The following is a 24,601-nucleotide window of genomic DNA, read 5'->3' on the forward strand; positions in this document are numbered from 1 at the left end:
AGAAACTGCTTAGAAGAAACATATCTGAATGTTAATAATTATCACTGGGTGGTGAGTTTACAGATATTTTTTCTTATACTTACTGTAGTTTTTATATTCTGCAGTAAATTTTTTCTAGTTTCCAATAAGAAAAAATAGATATTATTTTAAAATATAAGCATAAAGAGTTATCTTGTAGTCAAAGGCAAAGAGCTGAACCAGATTCCCGAAACCTCCCCATTTTTTCCAGAATCACAAGGGTCCGTGGACTCTTCCCACTTGAGCACGTCCTAAGGCAGCAGCCCTTTCTGTTTCCTGCCATCTTCTTTCTCCTAATTCCTTCCTCACTTCCCAGCACTGTTTCTCCTAACTTCAGCCCTTTATTTCTCTAATGACCCCTCTGTTCCATGCTCCCTTTTTTTTTCTCTTCAGGAACTCTCCACAGGCCCAGTCCCAGCCTGATGGGGAACCCAGAGCTCAGGGGTCTGCAAGGCTCTCCAGGATAGGCGGGGTGTGAAGGGTGAATAGAAAGCATTCACTGCACATCAAGGAGTCTGTCGACTCTTCCCTCCACCCATCATGAGTGACTCAAACATATTGACAAACAGAAGCAAGACCCACATTACTCAGTTGGACCACAAGGTCACTTCCAACTGTGAAGATCAAGAATTAAAAGTGAACTAATTGGCCAGAGAACTTCAGATCGACCCATATCAAATATATATAAATACATATATATATGTATATATGTGTGGGTGTGTATGTATGTGTGCATGTATGTGTATATGTATGCCTCTGTGTGTGCATATATGTATATGTGTGTTTATGTATGTCTCTGTGTGTGCATATATGTATATGTGTGTTTATGTACGTGTGTATGTACGTGTGTATATATGTATTTTGTGGGTATGTCTGTGTTTATGTGTGTGTATATGTATGTGTGTATTATGTGTATGTATGTGTGTATATGTATGAGTGTGTATGTGTGTGTATATGTGTATAAGTGTGTGTATACATGTGTATGTGTGTATGTGTGTATATCTATGTACATGTGTATGTATGTACACGTGTGTGTATGTATGTGTGTATATATGTACGTATGTGTGTATAGGTATATATGGGTGTGTGTGTATGTGTGCATATGTACGTACGTGTGTATGTGTGTGTATAAATGTATACATGTGTGTATGTCTGTATATGTGTGTATATGTGGGTGTATGTACGTGTATATGTATGTATCTGTGTATGTATATGTACGTATGTATATGTGTGTATACGTATGTATGTGTGTACATGTGTATGTATGTGTGAATTGTATGTGTGTATATGTATGCATATATGTGCATATGTATGTTTGTGTGTATATGTGTCTGTATATGTATATGTGTGTATACATGTGATTATATGTATGTGTATGTGTATATGTATGTGTATGTATATGTGTATATGAATGTTTACATATATGTATGCTTGGGGGTGTATGTGTGTGTGTATGTATATATATATGTATTTTGTATGTATGTGTGTACGTGTCATATGTGTATGTATTTATGTGCGTATATGTGTGTATATGCATGTATGTGCGTATGTATGAATGCGTGTGTGCATGTGTGTTTGTGTATATGAATGTGTGTGCATACATATGTGTGTGGATATGTGTGTATGTCTGTATTTGTATGTCTGTATTTGTATGTATTTGTGTGTGTATATGTATGTGTATATGTATTTGTGTGTATATGTGTATGTTTGTGCATATGTGTATGCATGTGTGTGTATTGCACGTATGTGTGCATGTGTATGTATGTGCATGTGTATATGTATGTATGTTCATACGTATGTATGTGTGTATAGGTATGTATGTGGGTATATATATGTATGTGTGTGTATGAGTGTGTATATGTATGTGTGTATATATATTTATGTGTGTATGTGTATATATGTATGCCTCTCTGTGTATATGCATGTATGTATGTATGTGTGTATGTATGTTTGTGTGTGTGTATATGCATGTGTGTACGTATGTGTCCGTATATGTATGTTGTGTGTGTCTGTATGTGTGTGCATGTGTGTATATGTCTATGTATGTGTGTATATGTATTGTGTGTTATGTGTTTATGTATGTGGGTTTCCATGTGTGCATATGTGTGTATGTATGTGTGTGTGTTTATGTGTGTATATGAATTTGTGTGTATGCATGTGTGTATGTGTATTCTTGTGTGCACATGTGTGCATGTGTGCAGGTGTGTGTATGTATGTGTATATGTTTGTGTGTATGTGTATATGTATGTGTATGTATATGTATGCATATGTATGTGTGTGTGCGTGCATGTATGTGTGTATATGTGTATTATGTGTTTGTATATTTGTTTGTGTATGTGTATGTGTGTGTATATGTATGCGTGTGTGTGTGTATATACATATAGTAGCCCAGAGGGCAGAACTATACTTTAATTTTTTAAAAGTCCTTGTATTGCTCCTTCTTCTCATTTGACTAGTTGAGTGAGCACACAGACTTGTAGTCAGTTTATTGGAGGGATAAGACAAAACAAATGAAATAATGATCCTGAATTTTGGACCTAAGAAACCTGCCCACTTTTTTTTTTTTTAACATCTTTCTTGGAGTATAATTGCATTACAATGGTGTGTTAGTTTCTACTTTATAACAAAGTGAATCAGCTATACATATACATATGTCCCCATGTCTCCTCCCTCTTGCGTCTCCCTCCCACCCTGCCTATCCCACCCCTCTAGGTGGACACAAAGCACCAAGCTGATCTCCCTGTCCTATGTGGCTGCTTCCCACTAGGTATCTATTTTACATTTGGTAGTGTATATATGTCCATGCCACTCCCTCACTTCGTCCCAGCTTACCCTTCCCATTCCCCGTATCCTCAAGTCCATTCTCTACATCTGTGTCTTTATTCCTGTCCTGTCCCTAGGTGTTTCAGAACCATTTTATTTTTTTAGATTCCATATATACGTGTTAGCATATGGTATTTATTTTTCTCTTTCTGACTTACTTCACTGTATGACAGACTCTAGGTCCATCCACCTCACTACAAATAACTCAATTTTGTTCTTTTATGGCTGAGTAATATTCCATTGTATATATGTGCCACATCTTCTTTATCCATTCATCTGTCGATGGACACTTAGGTTGCTTCCATGTCCTGGCTATTGTAAATAGTGCTGCAATGAACATTGTAGTACATGTCTCTTTTTGAATTATGGTTCTCTCAGGGTATATGCCCAGTAGTGGGATTGTTGGGTCCTATGGTACTTCTAGTTTTAGTTTTTTAAGGAACCTCCATACTGTTCTCCATAGTAGTTGTATCAATTTACATTCCCACCAACAGTGCAAGAGTGTTCCCTTTTCTCCACACCCTCTCCAGCATTTATTTTTGTAGATTTTTTGATGATGGCCATTCTGACTGGTATGAGGTGATACCACCTCATTGTAGTTTTGATTTGCATTTCCCTAATGATTAGTGATGTTGAGCATCCTTTCATGTGTTTGTTGGCAATCTGTATATCTTCTTTGGAGAAATGTCTGTTTTAGATCTTCTGCCCATTTTTGGATTGGGTTTTTTGTATTTTTTATATTGAGCTGCATGAGCTGCTTATAAATTTTGGAGATTAATCCTTTCTCAGTTGCTTCATTTGCAAATATTTTCTCCCATTCTGATGGTTATCTTTTCATCTTGTTTATGGTTTCCTTTGCTGTGCAGAAGCTTTTAAGTTTCATTAGGTCCCATTTGTTTATTTTTGTTTTTATATCCATTTCTCTAGGAGGTGGGTCAAAAAGGATCTTGCTGTGATTTATGTCATAGAGTGTTATGCCTATGCTTTCCTCTAAGAGTTTTATAGTGTCTGGCCTTACTTTTAGGTCTTTAATCCATACTGAGTTTATTTTTGTGTATGGTGTTAGGGAGTGCTCTAATTTCATTCTTTTACATGTAGCTGTCCAGTTTTCCCAGCAACTCTTATTGAAGAGGCTGTCTTTCCTCCATTGCACATTCTTGCCTCCTTTATCAAAAATAAGGTGACCATATGTGCGTGGGTTTATCTCTGGACTTCCTATCCTGTTCCCTTGATCTATATTTCTGTTTTTGTGCCAGTACCATACTGTCTTAATTACTGTAGCTTTGTAGTATTGTCTGAAGTCTGGGAGTCTGATTCCTCCAGCTCCGTTTTTCTTTCTCAAGATTGCTTTGGCTATTCAGGGTCTTTTGTGTTTCCATACAAATTGTGAACTTTTTTGTTCTAGTTCTGTGAAAGATGCCATTGGTAGTTTGATAGGGATTGCATTGAATCTGTAGATTGCTTTGGGTAGTATAGTCATTTTCACAATGTTGATTCTTCCAATCCAAGAACATGGTATATCTCTCCATCTGTTTGTATCATCTTTAATTTCTTTCATCAGTATCCTATAGTTTTCTGAGTACAGGTCTTTTACCTCCTTAGGTAGGTTTATTCCTAGGTATTTTATTCTTTCTGTTTCAATGGTAAATGGGAGTGTTTCCTTAATTTCTCTTTCAGATTTTTCATCATTAGTGTGTAGGAATGCAAGAGATTTCTGTGCATTAATTTTGTATCCTGCTACTTTACTAAATACATTGATTAGCTCTAGTAGTTTTCTGGTAGCATTTTTAGGATTCTCTATGTATAGTATCATGTCATCTGAAAATAGTGACATCTTTACTTCTTCTTTTCTGATTTGGATTCCTTTTATTTCTTTTTCTTCTCTGACTGCTGTGGCTAAAACTTCCAAAACTATGTTGTATAATAGTGGTGAGAGTGGATAACCTTGTCTCATTACTGATCTTAGAGGAAATGGTTTCAGTTTTTCATCATTGAGAACGATGTTGGCTGTGGGTTTGTCATATATCACCTTTATTATGTTGAGGTAAGTTCCCTCTATGCCTACTTTCTGGAGGGTTTTTATCATAAATGGGTGTTAAATTTTGTCAAAAGCTTTCTCTGCATTTATTGAGATGATCATATGGTTTTTCTCCTTCAATTTGTTAATATGGTGTATCACATTGATTGATTTGCATATATTGAAGAATCCTTGCATTCCTGGGATAAAGGATCCCAGGAATCCTCTGGTGTATGGTCCTTTTAATGTGCTGTTGGATTCTGTTTGCTAGTATTTTGTTGAAGATTTTTGCATCTATGTTCATCAGTGATACTGGTCTGTAGTTTTCTTTCTTTGGGACATCTTTGTCTGGTTTTGGTATCAGGGTGATGGTAGCCTCGTCAAATGAGTTTGGGAGTTTTCCTCCCTCTGCTATACTTTGGAAGAGCTTGTGAAGGATAGGTGTTAGCTCTTCTCTAAATGTCTGATAGAATTCGCCTGTGAAGCCATCTGGTCCTGCTGCCCACTTTTTATAGAAAAGAGATGGAGGCCCAGAAGTTGAAGACCCAGCTGGGTAGCGCAGCCAGAATTTGACCCTCTTCTCCAACATATATGGCACATGACTGTCATCACTCACATGGTTTTTCCCAAAGAAGGGTGGATAACGTTATCAGTTTAAGGAAAAATGGTGCAACAGAAAAAGGGGCAGTCCTTTAACATTAAAAACCACATTTCTAAGAGAACTTTCTTATTCGTTTCACTATGACCTCTTTCCTTCCTCTTCTTGTTTACTACATAAAAATAGCACGGCTGCCGGTATAAAAATCCTGTCTGTAACCACCAGCATCTAGATTTCATTTTCCATATCTTTCCCACAAATCACAATCCATTTGCTTGCACAAATTACTCCGAAAACTTCAATTTTCTCCCTTGTTTATTCCTCCCCATCTTCTAAAGTTGCATTACTCGTTGTTAATAAAAAAGGTTAAACCATTCAGTTACCTGTTTTATTATCAATTGCTATTTCTTGCGAACAAGCCTTCAGTTATTGTGTTATTTAAAAGGCATTTGGTAGTGTGCTTCTGCAAAACAGCTCTACAAAATAGTTTATTAGTGTATTAATTATATGACTCTTGAACCCTCCAAACAAATGTAATGATCACATAAAATGTGCCAGCCAAATGCAGAAGACTGTGTGTGTGATGTTTCCTCATTCTATGTGCCAATAATATAAATAAGTTTGTTTTGGTAGGCAGGCATCTAAACTAGCAGATTCACTTCCAAATAGCCTTAATATTTATTATAATGCCAAAGTAATGTCAACATTATTTACAGATTATGAAAAATAATTTAAGGCTTGAGCAAACTTGCTGTTGGACTATTACAAGTTTCCTAATCACAGAAATATTTATTGTGATGCCGTCAGCACACATACTACTGTTTCCAATAATGAGCAAAGACGATTATGTTTTAACTGTTTTAAGTCTTGTCAAAATATTTTTTGGGAGGACTGGAATCTTCCGAGGTACCGAGTCACGCTATTGATTATATTGTGTAGTTGGTAGAATCTCACCTTTTGTATCCAAAATTTTATGGTAAATTGTTAGCTTTTCGGAAGAGCAAATAAATCATTATACTAAATACAGGCTGTCAGGTTAGTTCAGTACTTAGCACAACCTTAAAAATTAGGCGTCTTATCTGTGCTTTTTGTAGAACTGCTACTTTATTTTGCAACACATTAAAATAAAGACTTTTTGATTGGCTCGGGAGGAAACAAAGGAAGGGAAGCCAAGAGATAAGAGCCATTAAAACACTTTTTTAAAAATCACACAATGCTGTACATTAAAAATGAGCTCTGTTGGAATATTTTGGTCTTTGGGGTCTTTTATGTCGTGGTGCAAGTGTAGAGGAAGTGTTCCCTAAAAAACATCCAGGATAGCCTGTGAAAGAAAACAGTTTATTTCCAGGGTGGTTTGAATGACAAGTCTGCCCAACAACCAACCTGCCAATGTCAGCGACATGTTAGAAAATTTTGTTTCCGGTACGGTAGGTCTGACTCACCCAGGTCCACAGAGCTAGAATCTCTCCTTCCTTCCTTTGACTTGACGATAATTATTTGCATGTTTGTTTGTTTTGTTTTTTCAACCCTCCAGAGTCATATTCCTTAGCATATAGTTTTCATTTGGTTCAATTCTTCTTTAAGACAGTCCAACCTGTTCAATTTTAAAGATGTCTTAATTAGTCTAATCTTGATTGGGCTCTTTCCAAAGCTCTTGTTGGCAGAGTCAGATTTCAATTAACATTCCACTTCCATGCTGCAAATGCCCTTGCTCAGAATTTTTTTTAAAGTGCTATTTTGGATGCCACCTCTCTTCAGCTTTATTCTGCCTCAGAAATCATACGGCTCCTAAATGTTTCAAGGCACCAGACACAGAGAAGAGTTCTGGCAATGACTCTTTTTTCATTTTCAAAAAACATAATTCTGTTGACCAGCATCTTGTTCCCATATTTGGAAGCTTCCAGAGGATGAGGGATGCACATTCTTCTGGTCCTTCCAAATCAGGCATCAGACCCTTTCCTTTATGGATGCCAGAGAGTTTAAACCAAGGATGTGGCGATACAATTCTGGCTTAGATTTATTAAGCAGCTAGTGAATAGCTGTGAAACGCTTTCAAACATGTTAGTACCTTCAGGCCCTACATTAGTCCTGCAAGGTAAGCATACCTGTGCCCATTTTATAGATAAAAATGCTTGGAATTCAGAGTGCTAAACTAACTCCCCCAAGACTTCAGAGCCGATCAGGGCCATTTGAGATGAGATGGTCTTCCATTTGACCACACTGGTGTGACCAAGTGGACAAGCCTAATTTCAAAAAATTCAAAGAGAGGATAGAAGTACAGTATTGCCATGTTTATTCGCCAACAACTGAAAGATGAGATACTGAACTTAAGCAGATGTTTTGGATAACTCTGCTTATTCAAGGTAATGCTAAAGCTCACTTCCATATAGCCACTCTCTCTCTCTATTCTTGGGTCAGATGGCCTGAGTTTGAACCCCAGGTCCATGACCTTGGACAAATGCACCTAACTTGTCTAGACCTCGGTTAATTCATCAGTAATATGGAAATTGTAATAAAGCTTATTTCATAGGGCTGCTCTGAGGATTCCGTGAGACAATCCTTGTAGAGCTCTGCACACAGGCCTGACACTTGGGAACACCATGGTCCTTTGAACAAATGTTGACTGTAGACAACTGTTTTTCAACCTTAGCACTAGAGACAATCTGGGCTGGATAATTCTTTGCTTGAAGGGCTTTCCTATGCATTGGAGGATGTTTGGTCACATCCCCGATCTTTACCCACTAGATGCCAATAGCACTTCCTCCAGCTGTGACAATCCAAAATGTCTCCAGGTATTACCAGATGTCCCCTGGAAGACAAAGTGAACACTGCTGTGGTGTCATGTTTCAGAGCTGCCCTGTCCAATATGGTAGCCACAAGTTACCTATGGCGACTGAGCACCTGAAATGTGGCTAGTATGCACACTTTGAAATAACCGTCTGGATATACTGGGTTAAATAAAATGTATTATTAAAATAATTTCACCTGTTTCTTTTAACTTATTTTTTTTACTGCGGCCACGAGAAATCTAAAAATTACACATGTGGTTTGCAGTAGGCTTCTGGTGAACAGCACTGTGCCAAAGGATTTGATCCCACTTCTAGGAAGATCACTCCAGACGGCTCTCTCAAACGTGCATCCTCGTTTCTGCTTGGCCATCAGACATCTCCAGTTGTCTGGCAGCTCACTGTCAGCGTGGGCAGACTCACCACAAAACCCATCATCTTTTCTCCATCCCATCTCAGGAGATGGAACCACCATCCTCTTCCCCAGTCACTAAAGCTCACACCTCTGATGTCATTCTCAACTCCTCCCTCCTACTCAACCCCTCATCCTTGACCAAAACCCAGCCTTCCATTACCCAGTCTGTTTCAGTGTTCTAAATGTGAAAAAGAAATCACCAAAGCAGTGTTTATAGAGAAAAACTGGAAACAACCAAAATGCCGATAGCAGGGGACCCATGAGTAAATTACAGTCCATCTCCACATTGCAATACCATGCAGCCATTAGAATCACAGGTGAGAATATTGAATAGAGTCACAGATGAGAATATTTCACAGAAAATATATTTATGTTTTGCACAGAGAAGGAAATAGATTAGGACACAGGACAAAAAGCATGATCTTATTGTTGCAACAAAATTTATATCTATTGATACATGGATGTATGCATGAAAAAGAGTAGATACATTAACAGAAATTTGTTGATGGCTGGTGAGAACACAGATGAATTGTGGTTCCATCTTATAGTTTTGTTTTGCTCACAAGTTTTCTAAGATGGACATGTATTACTTCTATAATAAGAAAGAAAAGAAGATCCATAAGAAGAAAAGAAGAGGTGAGTGTTGCTGTCTTTATTGTTATAAGGCGTGATCCTATTCAACTTGCGGGGTGGCTGTGAAACCACTTTGTAAATACAGGGGTTGATCACTGTCACCCAGATGTTGGCATCTGATGGTCCATAGCCATGCTGTCGCCCACTGGACATCTGGTAACACCTGGAGACGTGCTGGTTGTCACAAAATGGAGACGATGCTACCAGCCTCTAGTGGGTAGAGGCCAGGGATGTGGCTAAACATCCTGTAATTCACAGACAGCCCCCCTGCAGCAAAGAACGATCCAGCCTCAAATGTCAACAGTGGAGCTCACCTTGATCAATATCACCATCAAGAGACAGTGTCTACAGCTAACATTTATTCAAGGGGCCATGTTTATGTGACCAAAGAAGTAGTTCCCCATGAGTTACAAGTCCAGATCACACCCTCTAAGCGTCCCGGGCTGCATCAGCCTGACACCAAACATTCCAATTAAAATAGAAATTTGATCAGTTATCCAATTACTAAGGCGCATAAAGTAAGACAATTTGCTGGAAATAGCATGGTAACCCACAGGTGCGACAGTGAAGGGGAAGTAAACAGAAATTACCTTCTCACGCTAAGAGCCGACGTCTGGGTCTGCTGCGAGGCTGGGAGGGCACAGCCATCTGCTGACAGGGGCCCTGCTGGACTTGTTTTGTCGAGAGTCTACAGTTTTGAACACGGTTTGTCTGGCGCCCTTCACAAGCACTACATTAACTTGAGTTCATTTGAAATTCATCATTTCCAAAGAGATACAAGACACTGGAGGTTTCTTTTCCAGGATTTTAAATGTCAGGCATCCAAAATGTGCCGTGGAGACACAGCATCTGGAAGACGATGTTTCTGAAATTTATCTACAAACAGGAGAAGCTCCCCAAGCTAGGCTTTTTCAGAAAAAAAAAAAAAAAAAAAGCATCCCTCAGAACACACAGGGCCAGAACCTTGATGGGCTTCCCTCTTCGAAAAATAGAAGAGTTCTAGTTTAAAGTGCAAGCTTAAAAGGAAGCCTTTGCTTGAGGACTGACCTCTCAAAACCACAAGAGCAGCCAATGTGCAGCAGGAGTCCTCGCTAAAAGAGGAATTTTCCTTCCAAGCTCAAGACGAAATTACATGCCAGGCTCCAGCCACACCGGCCTCCGTACTATTCCTCCAACACGCCAGGTACACTTCTAACTCAGGGCAGATGCATTGGCTTTTCCTTCTAGAATGTTCCTCCCCTGGATTACCACTTGGCTGTCCCTCCCACAGCCCTTTATAGCTTTGCTCCCTTCTCAATAAGGCCTGCCCTGACCCCACTCCTTAATACCACGTCTGTCCCTCCCAGACCCCCTGTTACCCTGCTCTGATATTTTGTAACATATATTCAATTCCATATTTGTTATGTTTGTCACTTATTGTCTTTTCCTCCTTGAAGAAGGTAAGTTCTAGGAAGGCGGGGCTTCCTGTATTCACTGGGATCCCGAATGTCTACAACAGTGCCCAGGAATTTACTGGACATCTTCTCTGTGCTCAGTGTGAAACAGCACAGCTGAAACTGATTTTGCTTCCTTAAAAGGGGCTGTTGATGACTCAAAGCGTGAGTGATTTTACAGAGACAGCACTGCACATGGGCAAGACGGCAACCGTCTCCAGGATGACCCCGGAACCAAGAATCTTCAGTCTACGGATCGCGAAGAATAGAAGTGATGCCACGGGAGCCCTCTAGGAAGTGAGAAGTACTTCAATACGGAAACTCTGGTTTCCAGCAGCTGATTATCATATATGGATTGATTCTGAGACTAGCCAATCAGTTTATTCCCCTGACTCCTTAAATTTCGCTCAGAACCCAGGATCGAGGATTCAGATTTGAGCCCTGCCTCCTGTCTCTTTGCCAGCTGACCTCACAATAAAGCACTTTCATTTCTCAACAGATGCTTCTGTGGGCATCAGGCAGTGAGCCCTTTCTTGGTAGCAGATGTGAAACTCACAGCTGGAGGAAGAAGACAGCATAAGCACCTGCTGCCCCGTTTAAGAAAACTACAAGCCAAATGAAGGAAGGAATGTGTCCAGTGTGCTTAGACCAGCTCGAGATGGTTTCTGTTGCTTGCAACCAAAAGGCATCTCACCGGTAAGACCCAACTGTCAGTGCTGGTTCTCATGGAATGTGCGAGAATTTGGCGAGGGGTGAACATGAATGCGGGCCAAGTCTTCGTGGATGAACCATGGATTCTCAGGCCACGCAGCAGCTTGCAGAAGCACCAGTCTCTTGTTGAATGCTTGAATTCCCTTCTCCACCTCACCACTGAATACTGATCAGCTCACACGATCTGCTCCTATGAACCTACTCCAGGACTCCTCTGCCCCTGGAGCCATCGGATACCTGGACTGGAAATGCAGAATTCCAGGTGGATTGGTCACCACCACGCTGGAGCTACATGATGTGCCCCAGCAATGCAGCCCTGCTGGCAGCCTCATGCCCCACTCACCAGCCCTGAGAAGATCTGCCCAGGACCACTAGAAGGAGTCCTTAAACAGAGCAGACAGGTGATACCATTCCCTTTGAGGAAAATAGCAGAGGCACAGGAATGAGCTCAGAGCCAGGGTTGATATTAGGCACCAGGGTTCTACCCACAAGGCTGGAACAGCAGCAGCAGGGCAACAGACGTCAGGAGAACTGAGGCCACAGACCTGAAGCCAGAGCTGCTCCGGAGCAGCTGTGAGGTCTCAGGCAAGTGCTTTCAGCTTTCTGAGCCTCAGTCCCCTCCCTCGTGACGTGGGAATAATAATTGCTGTGACCTCATAGATTTTGTAGGGTTTAAATAAGATAACACATGCAGAGCAAGGAGCTCAGAGCAAGTACTGCCTCTGATCAACTACTACCATTATTACCATGGCGGGGGATCCACAGTAGGAAGCCCCAGAGATAAAAGTGAAGTTTTAGGAAAAATCATCAGACAAGTATAAACGAAGAATCGAGGAAGAGCTGCCAGATGGGAAGCTGTTGGAGCAATTGAGAGGCACGTTAATGAGGATGGTCATGGACGGGAAAAGGGATGCCAAAAGGACAGTGGGTGACAAATTAGATGTTGAAGATGAGGGAAAGGGCAGAACTGAAGAAACAGCAAATTCAAGAGTCCTTCCCTCCCTCCTGTTCCAAAAGCATATTAACCTATTATGTCATTGTCACTATAGCCTGGCTTCTTTAAAAGGTGAGCTTGGTAAAAGAAGGAAGCTACCTTGTCAGTGGTCAGATTCCTCCATGCACCAAATGGTACCTAGCAACTAGCAGATGCTCAATAAATGTTGCTGAGTAGATTTATGAATGATTTGTGTGTGTTTATGGATATAGATATAAATATATAGATGTATATAGATATTCATATAGATATAGATATATATATATATATGTATGTAGGTATACGTATATAATGTCTGTATACATACACACAGACCATATATTAATATACATAGTTAACAGCTGTATATAGATATAAAAATATATTTAACTTTCAAAAGGATTTGAAGCTGTTTGCAAGAAAAAATATACACATGGACTAGGAGAAAAATTAAGAGAGTATAAAGTTTCTGCCTTTAGGAAAAAATAATGTGCCAGGAAACTCCTTTCATCAGTGACAACATGTAACTGTGAGCTCCCTGCTGGCCAAGGTGATAAAGGAAACCCGCTGTATCACTAATCCCCGCTGCCCCACAAAGAAGCCTACAAATTAATCTGGAAGAACAAACGTGACCTTGAAAATGTCTCAGGATGCATTTAACTCAGCTCTTCACAGCATGGTGAGCAATGTCATCCACAACTGTTTCCAAAAAAAAAAAAAAAATGTTCTGTAATTGGATTTTTTTATATCAAAATCTTCTTTAAAACCCAAGGGTATAACATGAAATGAAATGAAAGCTCAGCATAGGCACCTTTTTCCCCCCAATCATGGTATTTTGAAAAATCATGAACTGGACGCACTTCTTTTTTCTACCACTGATTGTTACTTGGAGCTCCCGGTCACAGGTCATCCTCCCACTGACTGCCAGCTGGTAACACGCGACCATAGGAAACTATTTCTGGAGAACGTCTCCCACCCTCCATTTTCCATTTGCCTGGAGTCAACTTTTAACTACTAGAGCTCACAGCACATCACATGGGACAAATAGGCAATTTAGCAGGTACCGGTGTGTCCACGTGTGCAGGGTAAGATATGTCAGGAGTCGAGTAAAATAAACATTTGATAAGATCTGCCACTGACCTTCCATTGCTTTGTGGAATTCTTTTGTTGCCTCAGTCAGTCAACAAACCACTGACCTCTGGTGAGGTGGCACTGCCAGCCGGGTGCTGAGTGCTCAGGGGGACTTCCATTCCCTCAGCTTGCTCACAGTCTAGACCAGGGTGGGCAGAACCTATGGGAACAGGGGTTACAACGGAGAGACAGGCAAAGCCCTGTGGGTTCTATTAGGAGGAGCATGATGACCTCCCACAAGCCACCCATCCTCCTGCGGATGCTGTGAATGAACATCAGGGCAGTTCCTACCTGCAGGCTCACCCACTGACAGAGGCAATGTCTCCCTGGAGGATGGAACACCACGGTGTGTGGCATAATTAAAAGAAACGACAGAAAAGACTTGCCCCCCACCCTTGAAAATCAGAAACTCAGACAGCGTAAATAATGACAAGGGGTGTCTTTCAGGCACCAATGACAAGTAGGGACGTTATGCTCCTGACAAAGGAAGAACACAATGGCAAGCTCTTGCATGAATAGGGACCACGTCTGTCTTCCTTGCACGGCACGCCATAGGCTGCCAAGTACCTGTGGGTGCTTAATAAATGCCTTTGACGGATGATGAATGCCGTCATTATTACATCTGCCATTATATCTTTTAGTGAATGCACCTTCTTTATCAATCTTTATAACCACGATCTCAACGGTATTAATTCAGCCGTCTCCCATACCAAGTGCTTTTCTAAATTCCAGTCCTCAAACCTTGTCAAAAAACAATGCATTTGATTTTTGCCATGTCACATGCCAGTTTCAAAGAAAATTTAACTTATAGGCTACCTTCTCAAATGGTTACAGCATAATGTGACTCCTAAAGAATAGAAAAGACTTCTTTTCCAGTTTCTGATCTATAGTAGTATTTTAATTTTTCACATGATATTGAAGACTCCTTTCAAAATGCTCTTTGAGATTAGCAATATGTGATTTTTGAAAACAAAAAGCCATTGTTTCTTGAAGTACTTGCTTAGAAAGTAAATGCTCGAAGATTGCTTGTGAGCGACAACCATCTCTGATTTATTTTTTTTAACAGTCGCGACTTAAATCAGGGTGGGCACAAAACCAAAAAACACCCTGATGTCTTTTCATAAACCTTATTCCACTGGTCATTTTGAACTCGAGTTACCTCCTTGGTCTTCAGCGTCAAGCTGAGGACCCTTCTCTGCCCAAATAATCTCTTCCTCTTCTAAAACTATAAGATCTATTATTTCCAGCACTCTTTTGACAAAATCCATGAAAACTCTTCACTCCCTGTATCCGTTCCTCCCTCCTCACTGCGTCCTCATCCGTCCCTCCCTCCCTTCTTTCCCCAAACAGGGAACCTACTGACTGTGTAAACAGACATCAGGCTCAAAGTTCACTGCTATGAATGGGAATCGGAGAATCCTGCTGGCAGAGGGAAAAACTGACCATCAGCGACAAAGTAGCATCCCACACGAGGAAGGCCATCGAAGCAGGCTGAGCAGCGTGCCGAGGGACTCAGAGACGGGAGTCACGGGTCTGTGGGAAAACTCTGGGAGAAGAGGCATTTGAAGACAGCTGAAGGATGCTATGACTATTTCACAGGCAGAGGTGGGGGGAGTGCTGGGGGAACGCATCCTAGGCAAAGAGAAAAGCCTTGTTAAAGGTGTGGAGGCAAAACAGTGCCCTTGGGAAGAGCAAGCAGCCCAGCTGGCTCCAGTGAGAGATGGGCCAACGTGGAATTTGGTCAGGTGATGAAGGGGTTACATCCCAGGCTAAGCGTCTGGATGATACGTGCTCCAAACTCATACACTGAGTGGCTCATAGCAGATGGTCACTGTTCAAGACACTGGGGAGTCATCAAAGGTGTTTAAGCCACACCACGGCACAACTGGGGCAGATCCAGGCATTATGGGGCCAGAAGCTTAAAGTAGTTTAGGGGGGCTCCTTAAGAAAATGAACTTAAAATCGTATGACCCTGTGAACACATGAAAGGAGCCCATGCAAGTGAGTGGCTCTCTGGCTTAAATTTCTCCAGCTTCCTCTGCCTTTGGGCATGCTTAATTCTGCCCGGCAATAAGAAAAGTCAGGCGAGAGTGAGGATGGATTAGAAAGGGGACCAGATCGCTGCCTAGAAGCATATAGTTATTTCTCTCTTGTGCCATCATCTGATGGGCATAGTGCTTGTTTATCACCCCGACTCTATGGTTAACCATATGGAAGTGTTGATACCCCGTTTTTAATCCACTGCAGAACCGAGCACAATGCCTTGCACGGAGTCAGTGCTACAGTAATGCTGAGTAATTGGTTAATGATGACAGTGGACATTTGGTACCTCCATGAACAAACTCTGCCTCTCTCATTTTTTTCTGAAAAGAGTAACTGAGCGCATATTATGAGCCAGGTACTGGGAATACAGCACCCACTATGTATCCAGAAAATGGGAATAAATACAAAGGTGTCTCTCACATCCCCTGAGAAGCTCACAGCCCATAAGAAAGAAAGTCAATGCCTTAATAATACTGAATATTGACTGAGTGCCTACTGCAGGGTAACGTGGTTTGAATAACATAGCTCATTTAATCCTATCAATCCGAGAGTCAGGCAATATTATTACTCCCGTGACACACATGAGGTCACATGGCAAGAGAGTGTGGGGAGAGTCAAAACGTGAACCCAGGAAGTCTGCCTTGAGAGTCCGCAATTATAACCACACACACCTGACAACCAGAATTTAACAGAAACATAAAAGCATGGTAGCAGCAGAGGGCAATACATGCTTGGACAGAGAGAGGTACAGGGGGAGTACAGGAGGATGTGGCCAACTCTTGCAAGTCAGGGATGGCTGCAAAGAGGAAGGCTTGAGTTGAGTCAAAGAATCAACAGTATATATAAAATAGATAAACAATAAGGACCTACTGTATAGCTCAGGGAACTATACTCAATATTTTGTAATAACCTATCAGGGAAAAGAATCTGAAAAGGAAATATATATATATAATATTTATATATTATATATATATTTTTTTATATATATTTATAACTGATCCCTTTGCTGTACACCCGAAACTAACACAGCATTGTAAATCAACTATACTTCAATTAAAAAATTATTTAAAAATCAATAAAAGTATATATTAAAAAAAAATCAACAGGAGTTCACCAAGCAGATGAAGAGAAGGGAAAAGCATTGCCAAGGAAGGAACAGCAGGTGCAAAAGGAGAGTTCTGAACACCTGTGACCTGTAGTTTCAAGCTACGGCAAAGCCACCTAGATAGGTCCTCACTTGTACCCATGAAGGAGAACACACACGGCATAGCACAGGACCTTTTCGGAGCAAATCCTCGAGGCTGTAATTCATAGCTCCAACGGGTAACCGTGGCAATGAGGAAATGAACAGGGTAGATGATTCCTTTGAGTGTGATTCTTCAGCAGCCCAAATGAGGCTAACAAAAGAGAAATTAAACACAATGCTGGGTCATGGCACGTTGACACCCGTGTCAACTCAGAATTTCAAATAAAATTAGAAGCTCCTTCTAATAATTATATAGGATGGCAAATAAGGTCCAGGGCAAGCACATGTGGCCAGAAGTGACTAATCGTATTTTGCAAAAAAGCATCCGGGGCTGACCCTTCTCAGGATAATATTGCAAGGAAGTCAGACAGGAGGAAAGGTCACCAGCAGTTAATGTTAAATAGTAATCCATCCACTACATGCCCCCACCCACTCCTCCATATTCATAGGAAACTACCGTCCATCCATAGTCATTACCGTCCGCAGAGTTTTAAAGTAGCCAAGGCAAGCTTGGAAGATTTCAGTTCTACTAAGAGTGCTTCCAGGTATGAATGCCTAGGATTCCCCCACCAACTTCAAAATTAAATTCATAAAGGGAAATAGCAAGTGGGTGGGCCTGGGACAAGGTGGGACAAGTCCGATTTTCCTTAAAACAGCAAGATGTGCCTCCCTGGATTGGGCACTGACTGGATGCCAGGCGCTGTGCCCGAGAGGTTCCAAGTGCGGGCTCTGGGCTTGGATGGCCTGGGTAGAAACCCGGCTCTACTGCTTCCTCAGGGGGCAAACTATATCCCTGCTCTCTGCCGCATCAATAGGGAAGAACACATCTGACTCCATAGTAAATCTGTTTCTTTTACTTTAACCTCTGTATTCTTTTGCCTTCCTTCCAGTTAAGAATGTTGCCTATAGCCTGAAATATACAGGATAGCCCATTCTCAAGGCTCTGACCTTTAAGGGTACAACACTTTTCCATTCATAGAGAGATAAAAAGTTGCAGAACAGAGAACAACATTTGTCTTGGAGGTTTACAGGAACATCCTGACCTGACCTACTTGGAAGCTGCAAGAACAAAGGATTCTGACACCAAGAAGTTTGCAACAACAAACCATGCCCCGCCCTCACCTGGCCTTTAAAAACGTTTTGCTGAAACCCTGCAGCGAGCTTGGGGTTTTCTGGGCACAAGCCATCCATCTCCTTGCCTGGCCCTGCAATAAACCTTTCTCTGCTCCAAACTCTGACATTTTGGTTGGTTTGGCTGAACTTGTGTTCGGTAACAGTTCTCCTGTGTCCACTGGCCATAACAACAGGACCTACCTAAAGTGAGGTCAGCCACATGGCCACGGCTTTGGCCCCATGCTTGGCAGGGCAGCAGAATGATGTTCCATAAGCTTTCCCTGTGATTCTTGCCTCTGGGGCTCCCAACGCATGACACAGGTGCCATCAGCCCCGCTTCTGAAACCAGAAAAGGATCAGTAACCTGCTTATGGGGGCTCAGGTGGCCAAGAGCGGCAGGTGAGCCCGACACTCCCCCTGCTCCGCGCCTCCCAGCTTTCGTCTTGGAAGCTTGGAAAATGGAGGCATGGGGAAGTACATCCCGCTCCGTTCAAGGGTTCGGTAAATCTTCCTCCGAGGCCTCGGGCTTCCTTCTAGAAGGAGCTTCTGAAAAGAACGGAACAGTTAAAACTCTTCCAAGGACAGAGTTAGCCGCAAGCATCCCCTCTGCCAGGCACCAGTGGGTTTCAGCTTTTCCTTTTTCATTGATTTAGGCTAATCAGTGAGATCCCTTCATCTGCCCACGTTTACTGTGCACCCACCTTCCTAACAGCTGTCCCCACCCATATCACCTAAAATCAGGTGATTTTGAGATTTTCAAAGTGCTTACAAATACGTAATCACTTCCCATCCTCACAACGACCCCATAGCCAATTTCACAGAAAAAGAAACTGAGACAAGAAAATTTAAGGAATTTGCCTAAAAAGTCACACTGCCGTGGGAGAATATCAACCCAGGAATCTTGACCAGGGAGAAGGTGAGTTTCTACTTGCTGCATGGGGGGCCCGGGGGTTTGGGGAAGCTTCTATGGAGGGGTTAGTGGGGGCAAAGGTCCAGGCTGAGCTAGGGTAGAGGCCCTTAAAGCTCTTTCCACCGTATTTTATGTAAGGATCCCAAGGGCCCACTGTCTGCTTGGCTGTGATGTCTGGTCTTGTGGGCAAGTAGGAGGTACTCCCCGAAAGTGGGAAAGGCTAATTCCGAAATCAAGGGAAACTGCCAGGGACTCTAGGACTCAATACGGAGAGGAGGGCTTTGTGCTGACACGGGGTTGCAGGGCTAGAAATATACTTATATTAAAGACAACAAAAACAAAGCCATGGCTAAGCACGGTGGAGCGGTGTGCTGGGGACCCAGGACACTGACTTTTCTTTCCAAGTGGTGTTTAACAGGGCGAGGTAGGTCCAGGGCAAGAACTCGCCCCTAATCCCTCCCGCCCTCCCCAGATTTAGACAGACGAGAGAGACCTGAGTTCGCTTTAACCTGAAATGAAACCCACCCTAGCGCAGACTGGGAGAGGAAGTACCGATTGCCCCGAGATCCGCAGAGACGGCGGCTCTGGCAGACCTTGAGCCGGAGACACGGCTTCCTGCAGCCTCCCCGCGGCCCGGCGCATCTCGGCGGCACCCAGACCCCTCGGCGCTTCGGCCGCGCCCGCAACGGCCCACGCTCGCCTGCGCCCGGCCGGGTGCCTGAGATTCGGGGGAGACTAGGGGCGCACAAGGCGGAAAGGTAGATTCGGAGAGGAAACGTGAGAAGAGTGAAAATGTGTATCAAATTCAGTTAAACACACGAGAGACTGAAAACACCGCGCCCAGAGGCCGAAAATGGAATTCCCACTTGGACCGCGCTGCGCCCCCAGCGGGCCTGCTGTCCTGGAGCCACCTGCGGGTCTTCTGGTGGCAGGGACCCCAGGGCAGACATGCGCCCGCGCCCACCCTACCCCCCCGCCCCCCAACTCCGGGTCTGGAGACAAGGACTGTCGTGGCGGGGAGAACCGATCTTGTCAAGTTAGGCTGCTCTTTAGAAAGAGAAGAATAAAAAAAAGTCGCAGTTGGAAAGTTATCCAGTCGGGCGGATTTCGGAACGGGCCCGTCCGCCGCCCCAAGCAGCCGGCCCGAGCGCACGGCGTGGGGGGCAGGCTCTCGGCGGCGGCCCCGCGCTGGCCTTTGCTGTCACTCCAACCGCAGGGCGTCCTGGCGCACGTTCGAGTTTGCAAACCGGCCGGAGGTGAGGGGGCTTCTCTGGGGGTCACTGCTCTCACTGCTCCCCCGGCAGAGCCTCGACAAGGAGCCCCGAAACCTGGAGAGCCTGAGCGGGGTGCCGGCCTACGGCGTTTTTACGCTCCGGGGAGAGAGCGCCACCCCTGCGCAGGCCAGGCGATCCGGACCCCGCAGGACTGATCCAGGCGGCCTGGCCTCCCTTGGCTTTTTTTTTTTTTTTTTAATCATTGTTGTTATGTTCTTCGCAGCCACGAAGTGAAATGAAAAGACCGAGCCGGGCTCTGGTCACCTCACCAACCTCTCCACCTCCTCCCCAGGAGACCAGGAAACTGTTGCCTGCTCCAGACCCTCCGCTTTTGCCCAGTCTTCCTTTTCCCCCTCGATTTCAGCATTGCAAGGGCAGAGACTTTCCTCAGGGTCACCAACAGATGGCCGGAGGCACTGGCTCCTAAAGCAGATCGCCAGCCGTCCAGTTCCGGTGTCACCGTACCCTCCCTTTCGCGCGGGGCGGTGGTGCGTCCTCCCACGACTCGCGTGCGCACTGCCCCGTGCCGCATCGCTTCCTGCGAGTTCCCCAGCCCTGCAGACCCGGGCAGACCAGTGGCTTCCAGCTGTCCCTGGGCATTTTGTCTAGGACGGATGCGGGACGGCTTATGAAGAGACATAAAAACGCCACTTTGATTTACAAATAGATTCATCAAACTGTAAGAGCTTGAATTTTTTTTTTTTGAGGGCCTTGGTTTTGTTTTTTTGTTTTTGTTTTTGTTTTTTTTTTTAATGAGAGAATGCCAAACAGGTAACTCAAATAATAAAATAATCTTCTTACACAAATAGTACAATGGAATAAAAGTGTACAGCTGACAAAGTAATTAAAAGAGTTATAATAAGTAAATAGTTGTATATTTCAGGCATATCACTGCAGTTTGAGGCACAGTATACCATGTGGTGAGCAGTGCCTTTTCATCTTGACAGTGATGGTATGTCCCCGTTTGGTGAGACAATCAAAAGACTATATTGAGACTTTTGTTGAATAGGAAGCCTGGAAAAATTGGCCCTCTTGATCCCCCAGTTCCCCTTTACCTGCCCCGGGAAAAATGTGTGGTCAGAATTCAACCCCTTTATTTACAAAATGGGTAAATTGGGGTCCAGAGAGATATATGGTCTTGCCCAAGGCTGATGAAGTAGTGGTGACTAAGCCAGACTTGACCTAGCTCTCCATGCTAATGGGCACAGCACCTAAAACACAGCACCCTACCTGTGAGATTCCTGGTCCAATTCTACAGATGAGAAAACTGAGGCTGGGAGAGACTAAGTGACCACATCAAGCACTCCTGCGAGGAGTGGCAGAACCGTGACACTACAGGTAATGCTACCCTCTTCTGCCCCATGGAATGCCACACCCCAATTGTTCCCATCATTAGACTTGGGCCGCTCTTCCATTTTGCTGTGACTCTGTCCAGATTGCTGAACCCCACCTCCATCCCTGTGGAATCTAAAAGTGGATTTTCTGAAACTTTGATGAAATGCTGTGGGATTTTGTCTTATTGTTGCTACCTCATCTCTGTAAATGAGAAACAGCTCCAGAACAAGGGCTCCTGTGAGAAGCATCTTGGCCCAATAGGGGTTAAGCCCACAGATGTGCTGGTCCTGGCATCAAAAAGCAGAGCCACGATTCTGAATCCTCAGTTTTATTGTTTAAGAGGTTCAAGTTCATAGCTTCCTGCATGGAAGTCTCTTCATTTTCTTGGAGCCGAGCTTAAGTAAATGCCTCTAAAAACTTGGCCTGCCACTATCCTTAGCTGTTAATTAAGCTTTGAAAACTTTACATTATGTTTACAGTGCGCTGTGTGAATTGCAAAATAAATTAGAAGCCGCTGCAAAGAAACTGAAGTTTTTAATAAATGGAACAAAAACCAGGGGAGAGTCTCTTCTTAGATAATATACGCACACTGATATTTCTTTCTAAGGGGGGAAAATGGACTTTTGAAAAAGTAAACCTTTACTTCTAAAAGGTAAAACATAATACCTAGGGGTTCATAGTTTTCCCCTTGCATGGCAGTCTGAGTTGAATAATTCTGTGAAGAAAAGGTAGTGAAAAAGAAATAAGGAGAGAGTAAGTAGAAGTGTGAGAAAGGCCATATAGGAGACTAAAAACACAGACAGCATAAATCACTCATACAGTTAAAAGCAACAACAGAAAACAAAATTATAATATGGCTTAACTCGAGTTTGAAAGCAGATTCTAGGTAAATTTTAGAATTGCTTTTGATTTTTTAAGCAACCTGTACTAAATTCGGGAGACCAAAAATAGATTTAAAAGAAGGGCATAAACAAAACCTCGCACAAGGAGAAACAGCTGATGTTTTGCAAACCTCTAGCCTAGAAGGTACCCTTAAAATATATTCTTTAGAACATTACTACTCAATTTTAAAAATGAAATATGTATGCTTTTTTCCTTCTGTAGATTTCACATTTGGGAAAAAAAGAGGATTTGGAAGGGCTGGAAAATTGACCCTAAAAATTATTATTGTAAAACAGAGCAGATATGTAAGCTTTTATGAACAGAAGAAGGAAACCTTCGGTTTAAATCAGATAAATTCATTACAAAAAAATCCTGCCAATTATTCACAGCAATTCAATTCTTGAAATTTTTAGAGAATAAAGAGTAACCTTCAATCTACTTTCTTGAAATATTTGATAATTTGTTTTAAAATTAGGACTCCACCTCTCAAAACAGATGCAAAAATGATATAAATTTTAATCATCCTGGCAGTCCAGTTAGACTGTTTCACCATGTTCTGTTATAAAAGCTCTGAGTGAAGAAAAAATAGAGAAAAGAAAGAGGAAAGAAATTAAAGGGGGAGTGTCTTCTAAAATACCAGTTTAGATCTGCATTAATACAGTAAATTTCCAGAATATCTTCATATAAATGGTTGTTAACAATATAAATTACCTAATTCCTCCTCCTCCTCAAAAAAAATCCTATTGTATTTCCTAATTTTAAAAATATCTGGCATTTTGAAACTTTTCTAAGAATTTTAAGCAAGAAGATATATATGATGAAGAACCTCAGAAGATGACATGGAACTGTACAGTAACTGGTCATTTTGAAGACCATTCCTGTGTCTACCCTACACCAAAAACTTTAAGTTAATGGAAATGGAGGAGATAAGAGGTCTGGCCATATGCTGGGCTTTGTGAATAGAAAGTAAAGTAATTACAGTGCTTGCATGTTTGCTTCCTTCCTTCCTTTTTTCTTTTTCTTTTTTCTTTCCTTTTTTTTTTTTTTTTTTAAATCCCATTTATTTGAGAGATGGCATGGGATAAGTGACAAAGAGCAGTATTTAAAGCCAAAAGCCTTACACCAGCTCTCAGGTCCCAGCTGGGTGACCTTTGTCTAGTTGCTGAATCTCACTGAAGACTTGGTTTCCTCATATAGCCATGGATATGGATTTGAAAAGAATAAAGACAAAGATAGAGGTATATAGATATAAATATAGATTCAGGTATAGATATGGCTCTGACTATAGATATTGGAAAAAGAAGTATGGAAATATGGACATAGAGATACAGAAAAGAGAGAAATATAGATATGGAAATGATATAGATGTGGAAATAGATACCAATTTATTAGAGATAATATGGTGCTGATAATAGTGATAGTTTTCTTGCCTACTTTGCAGGCTCAGTGGTGAACAGAAGAAAGAATGTACGCTATTGTCTTTTTGTAAATTGAAAGTGTGAGAAGTATAACATCACCTCCACTTGAACGGTGCCTAGTGCTTTTTCAATGAATTTAGCAATTTGAATACTATGTGAGTAAGAGGGTTGGCGGGGGGAAAGTATCATAATTGGGGTTTGCCCCTGCATTTATTCTTCTACGTATGTTCACTCCACAGCCACTTCTTTGAGTGCTTTGTAGGTAAAGAAGAGAGTTTGCTTTTCTTGACCTGCTTTTAAGCATAATTTCTAATGATCAGATCAGTCACTACCATCCATTAAGTACCTTTCCTTTTTTTTTTATTGGAGTATAATTGCTTTACAATGTTGTGTTAGTTTCTGCTGTACAACAAAGTGAATCAGCTATATGTATACGTATATCCCCTCCTTCTTGGACCTCCCCCGCCCATCCCACCCCTCTAGGTCATCACAGAGCACCGAGCTGATCTCCCTGTGCTATACAGCATGTTCCCATTAGCTATCTGTTTTACACATGGTAGTGTATTTATGTCAAACCTAATCTCCCAATTCATCCCACGTCCCCTTCCCCCCTTGTGTCCACACATCTGTTCTCTACGTCTGCGTCTCTATTCGTGCCCTGCAAATAGGTTCATCTGTGCCATTTTTCTAGATTCCACATATATGCATTAATATACAATATTTGTTTTTCTCTTTCTGACTTACTTCACTCTGTATGACAGACTCTAGACGTCCATCCACATCTCTACAAGAGACCCAATTTCATTTCTTTTATGGCTGAGTAATATTCCATTGTATATATG

At 42.3% G+C, this 24,601-nt stretch overlaps 1 long non-coding RNA gene across 1 annotated transcript; it reads right to left on the reverse strand.

The window, feature by feature from the left end:
- Positions 1–11,110: 11,110 nt before the first annotated feature.
- Positions 11,111–22,263, reverse strand: LOC309654752. The gene is made up of 2 exons (XR_014260435.1): positions 20,398–22,263; positions 11,111–18,486 (listed from the first exon to the last, which is right to left on the reverse strand). It is a non-coding gene; the product is annotated as an uncharacterized lncRNA (long non-coding RNA).
- Between the last annotated feature and the right edge of the window lie 2,338 nt (positions 22,264–24,601).

The sequence above is a fragment of the Balaenoptera physalus genome, assembly GCF_965194825.1.
Source record: "Balaenoptera physalus genome assembly, chromosome: 2".
Taxonomy (NCBI): Eukaryota; Metazoa; Chordata; class Mammalia; order Artiodactyla; family Balaenopteridae; genus Balaenoptera; species Balaenoptera physalus.